Consider the following 6,533-nt stretch of genomic DNA (forward strand, 5'->3'; position numbering starts at 1 on the left):
CTGTGATCAACATCTCCCAAAAAACAAAAGCCCAGGACCAGATGGCTTCACAGGAGAATTCTATCAAACATTCAGAACAGAACTAATGCCTATCCTAAATCGCTTTCAAAAATTTGCAGAGGAAAGAACACTTTCAAACTCATTCTACAAGGCCACCATCATCCTGATATAAAAACCAGACAGAGACAATACAGAAAAAAAGAAAGCTACAGGCCAATATCACTGATGAACATAGATGCAAAAAATCCTCAACAAAATTGTAGGAAATATAATTCAGCAACACATCAAAAAGCTCACAAAACATGATAAAGCTGGCTTTATTCCAGGGATGCAAGGATTATTCAATATATGCAAAATCAATCAATGTGATACACCATATTAACAAATTGAAAGATAAAAACCATATGACGACATCAATAGAAGTAGAAAAATCCTTTGACAAAATTCAGCACCCATTTGTGATTAAAACTCTTCAAAAAATGGGCATAGGAGGTAGTCCTAAGATAGCAGAGGAATAGGATGGGGCTACCACTTTCTCCCCCACAAATTCATCAAAAGAACATGGGAACGCTGAGCAAATTCCACAAAACAACTTCTGAATGCTGGCAGAGGACATCAGGCACCCAGAAAGGCAGACCATTGTCTTCAAGAGGAAGTCGCCTCTATCTCCTCCCTCCCCCTTCTCTTCTATACCCAACTCTGTGAATCTCTTTGTGGGTTCCAGACTGTGGAGAATACTTAGGGAACTGATTACTGGCTGGATCTGTCTCTCTCCTTTTGAGTCTCCCTTTTCTCCTCCTGGTCACCTCTGTCTCCTTCCTCCCTCTTCTCTTCTCTGTGTAACTTCGTGAACCTCTCTTAGGGGTTGAGACTGTGGAGAGCACATAGGGAATTGATTACTGGCTAGCTTTCTCTCTCCCCTTTTGATCCCCCCTCTTGTCCTGGTCACCTCTATCTCGCTCCTCCCTCTTCTCTTCTGCATGTAACTCTGTGAACCTCTCCGGGTGTCCTTCATGTGGAGAAGCTTTCCATCACTAACCTAGATGTTTTATCATTGGTGCTGTATAGATGGAGAAGTCTTGAGGCTACTGTAAGAATAAGACTAAAAACCAGAGGCAGGAGGCTTAGTCCAAAACCTGAGAACACCAGAGAACTCCTGACTCCAGGGAACATTAATCAATAAGAGCTCATCAAAAGCCTCCATACCTACACTGAAACCAAGCACCATCCAAGAGCCAACAAGTTCCAGAGCAAGACATACCAGGCAAATTCTCCAGCAACACAGGAACATAGCCCTGACCTTCAATATACAGGCTGCCCAAAGTCACACCAAACCCAATGACATCTCAAAACTCACTGTTGGGCACTTCATTGCACTCCAGAGAAAAGAAATCCAACTCCACCCACCAGAACACTGACACAAGCTTCCCTAACCAGGAAACCTTGACAAGCCACCCGTCCAACCCCACCCACAGTGAGGAACTTCTGCAACAAAGAGAAACCACAAACTGCCAGAATATGGAAAGGCCACCCCAAACACAACAATATAAAGAAGATGAAAAGGCAGAAAAATACTCAGCAGGTAAAGGAACAGGATAAATGCCCACCAAACCAAACAAAAGATGAAGAGATAGGGAATCTACCTGATAAAGAATTCCAAACAATGATAGTGAAAATGATCCAAAATCTTGAAAACAAAATGGAGTTACAGATAAATAGCCTGGAGACAATGGTTGAGAAGATGCAAGAAATGTTTAACAAGGACCTAGAAGAAATAAAAAAGTGTCAATGTATAATGAATAATGTGATAAATGAGATCAAAAGCACTCTGGAGGAAACCAACAGTAATATAGAGGAGGCAGAAGATGGGATACATGAGGTAGAAGACAGAATGGTAGAAATAAATGAAGCAGAGAGGAAAAGAGAAAACAGAATGAAAAGAAATGAGGACAACCTCAGAGACCTCTGGGACAATGTTAAATGCCCCAACATTCGAATTATAGGAGTCCCAGAAGAAGAAGACAAAAAGAAAGACCATGAGAAAATACTTGAGGAGACAGTAGTTGAAAACTTCCCTAAAATGGGGAAGGAAATAGTCACCCAAATCCAAGAAACCCAGAGAGTCCCAAACAAGATAAACCCAAGGCAAAAACACCCCAAGACACATATTAACCAAATTAACAAAGATCAAACACAAAAAACAAATATTAAAAGCAACAAGGGAAAAACAAGGGGATTCCCATAAGGATAACAGCTGATCTTTCAATAGAAACTCTTCAAACCAGAAGGGAATGGCAGGACATACTTAAAGTGATGAAAGAGAAAAACCTACAACTCACATTACTGTACCCAGCAAGGATCTCATTCAAATATGAAGGAGAAATCACAAGCAAAAGCTGAGAGAATTCAGTACCACCAAACCAGCTCTCCAACAAATGCTAAAGGATCTTCTCTAGACAGGAAACACAGAAAGGGGGTATAAACTCGAACCCAAAACAACAAAGTAAATTGCAACGGGATCATACTTATAAATAATTACCTTAAATGTTAATGGGTTGAATGCCCCAACCAAAAGATAAAGACTGGCTGAATGGATAAAAAAACAAGACCTCTATATATGTTTTCTACACGAGAACCACCTCAAAACAAAGGACACATACAGAGTGAATGTGAAGGACTGGAAAAAGATATTCCACGCAAATAGGGACCAAATGAAAGCAGGAGTAGCAATACTCATATCAGATAAAATAGACTTTAAAATAAAGGTTGTGAAAAGAGACAAAGAAGGACACTACATAATGATCAAAGGATCAATCCAAGATATAACAGTTACAAATTTATATGCACCCAACATAAGAGCACCACAATACTTAAGGCAAATGTTAAGAAGTATGAAAGGGGAAATTAACAATAACACAATAATAGTGGGAGACTTTAATACCCTACTCACACCTATGGATAGATCAACTAAACAGAATATTAACAAGGAAACACAAACTACAAATGATACAATAGACCAGTTAGACCTACTTGATATCTATAGGAAATTTCACCTGAAAACAATGCATTTCACCTTTTTTCAAGTGCACACGGAACATTCTCCAGGATAGATCACTTCCTGGGCCATAAATCTAGCCTTGGTAAATTCAAAAAAATTGAATTCACTCCAAGCATCTTTTCTGACCACAATGCAGTAAGTTTAGATGTCAAATACAGGAGAAAAACTATTGAAAATTCCAAGATATGGAGCCTGAACTACACACTGCTGAATAACCAGCAAATCACAGAAGAAATCAAAAAAGAAATCAAAATATATGTAGAAACAAATGAAAATGAAAACACAACAACCGAAAACCTATGGGACACTGTAAAAGCAGTGCTAAGGGGAAGGGTCATAGCAATACAGGCTTACCTCAAGAAACAAGAAAAAAGTCTAATAAATAACCTAACTCTACACCTAAAGCAACTAGAAAAGGAATAAATGAAGATCCCCAGGGTTACTAGAAGGAAAGAAATCTTTAAAATTATGGGAGAAATAATGCAAAGGAAACAAAAGAGACCATAGCAAAAATCAACAAGGCTAAAAGCTGGTTCTTTGAGAGGATAAATAAAATTGAAAAACCATTAGCCAGACTCACCAAGAAACAAAGGGAGAAGAATCCATCAATAAAATTAGAAATGAAAATGGAGAGATCACAACAGACAACACAGAAATACAAAGGATCATAAGAGACTACAATCAGCAACTATATGCCAATAAAATGGACAACTTGGAAGAAAGGACAAATTCTTTGAAAAGTATAACTTTCCAAAACTGAACCAGGAAGAAATAGAAAATCTTAACAGACCCATCACAAGCATGGAAATCGAAAGTGTAATCAGAAATCTTCCAGCAAACAAAAGCCCAGGACCGGATGGCTTCAGAGCTGAATTCTACCAAAACATTAGAGAAGCGCTAACACCAATCCTACTCAAACTCTTCCAGAAATTTGCAGAAGAAGGTAAACTTCCAAACTCATTCTATGAGGCCACCATCACCCTAATACCAACACCAGAGAAAGATGCCACAAAAAAAAGAAAACTACAGGCTAATATCACCGATGAACATAGATGCAAAACCCCTTAACAAAATTCTAGCAAACAGAATCCAACAACATACTAAAAAGATCATACACCATGACCAAGTAGGCTTTATCCCAGGGATGCAAAGATTTTTCAATATCTGCAAATCAATCAATGTAATACACCACATTAACAAATTGAAAGATAAAAACCATATGATTGTCACAGTAGATGCAGAGAAAACCTTTGACAAAATTCAACATCAATTTATGATAAAAAAAAAATCCTCCAGAAAGCAGGAATAGAAGGAACATGCCTCAACATAATAAAAGCTATATATGACAAACACACAGCAAACATTATCCTCAATGGTGAAAAACTGAAAGCATTTCCCCTCAAGTCAGGAACAAGAAAAGGGTGCCCACTCTTACCACTACTATTCAACAGAGTTTTGGAAGTTTTGCCCACAGCAATCAGAGCAAAAAAAGAAATAAAAGGAATCCAGATTGGAAAAGAAGTAAAACTCTCACTGTTTGCAGATGACATGATCCTCTACATAGAAAACCCTAAAGACTCTACCAGAAAATTACTAGAGGTAATCAATGAATATAGTGAAGTTGCATGATATAAAATTAGCACACAGAAATCCCTTGCATTCCTATACACTAACAATGAGAAAAAAGAAAGAGAAATTAAGGAAACAATTCCATTCACCATTGCAATGAAAAGAATTAAATACTTAGGAATATATCTACCTATAGAAACAAAAGACCTATATATAGAAAACTATAAAACACTGATGAAAGAAATCAAAGAGGACACAAATAGATAGAGAAATATACCATGTTCATGGATTGGAAGAATCAATACTGTGAAAATGACTATACTACCCAAAGCAATCTATAGATTCAATGCAGTCCCTATCAAGCTACCAACGATATTTTTCACAGAACTAGAACAAATCATTTCACAATTCGAATGGAAATACAAAAAAAAAAAAAAAAAAAAAAACCTAGAACAGCCAAAGCAATCTTGAGAAAGAAGAATGGAACTGGAGGAATCAACCTGCCTGACTTCAGGCTCTACTACAAACTACAGGCATCAAAGGCTGTATGGTCCTGGTACAAGAACAGAAATATAGACCAATGGAACAACACAGAAAGCAGAGCAATAAACCCATGCACCTATGGGTACCTTATATTTGACAAAAGTGGCAAGAATATACAATGGGACAAAGACAGCCTCTTCAATAAATGGTGCTGGGAAAACTGGACAGCTACATGTAAAAAAAATGAAATTAGAATGCTCCCTAACACCATATACAAAGATAAACTCAAAATGGATTAAAGACCTAAATGTGAGACCAGAAACTATTAGAGGAAAACATAGGCAGAATACTCGATGACATAAATCAAAGCAAGATCCTCTATGACCCACCTCCTAGAGTAATGGAAATAAAAACAAAAGTAAACAAGTGGAACCTGATTAAACTTAAAAGCTTCTGCACAGCAAAGGAAACTATAAGCAAGGTGTAAAGGCAACTCTCAGAATGGGAGAAAATAATAGCAAATGAAACTGACAAAGGATTAATTTCCAGAATATACAAGCAGCTCATACAACTCAATACCAGAAAATCAAACAACCCAATCAAATAGTGGGGAAAAGTCCTAAACAGACATTTCTCCAAAGAAGACGTACAGATGGCTAACAAACACATGAAAAGATGCTTAGCATCACTCATTATTAGAGAAATGCAAATCAAAACCATGATGAGATATCACCTCACACCATTCAGAATGGCTATCATCAAAAAGTCTACAAACAACAAGTGCTGGAGAGGGTGTGGAGAAAAGGGAACACTCTTATGCTGTTGGTGGGAATGCAAATTGATAAAGTCACTATGGAAGATGGTATGGAGATTCCTTAAAAAAACTAGGAATAAAACCACCATATGACCCAGCAATCTCACTCCTAGGTATATATACTGAGGAAACCAAAATTGAAAAAGACACATGCATCTCATTGTTCATTACATCACTTTTTACAATAGCTAGAACATGGAAACAACATAAATGTCCATGGACAGATGAATGGATAAAGAAGTTGTGGTACATATACACAGTAGAATATTCAGCTCAGTTCAGTTCAGTTGCTCAATTCTGTCTGACTCTCTGTGACCCCATGAAGTGCAGTACGCCAGGGCTCCCTGTCCATCACCAACTCCCGGAGTCCACCCAAACCCATGTCCATTGAGTCGATGATGCCATCCAACTATCTCATCCTCTGTTGTCCCCTTCTCCGCCTGCCCTCAATCTTTCCCAGCATCAGGGTCTTTTCCAATGAGTCAGCTCTTCACATCAGGTGGCCAAAGTATTGGAGTTTCAGCTTCAATATCAGTCCTTCCAATGAACACCCAGAAATGATCTCCTTTAGGATGGACTGGTTGGATCTCCTTGAAGTCCAAGGGACTC

This window comes from Cervus elaphus, chromosome X (assembly GCF_910594005.1).
Source record: "Cervus elaphus chromosome X, mCerEla1.1, whole genome shotgun sequence".
In the NCBI taxonomy this organism is placed as follows: Eukaryota; Metazoa; Chordata; class Mammalia; order Artiodactyla; family Cervidae; genus Cervus; species Cervus elaphus.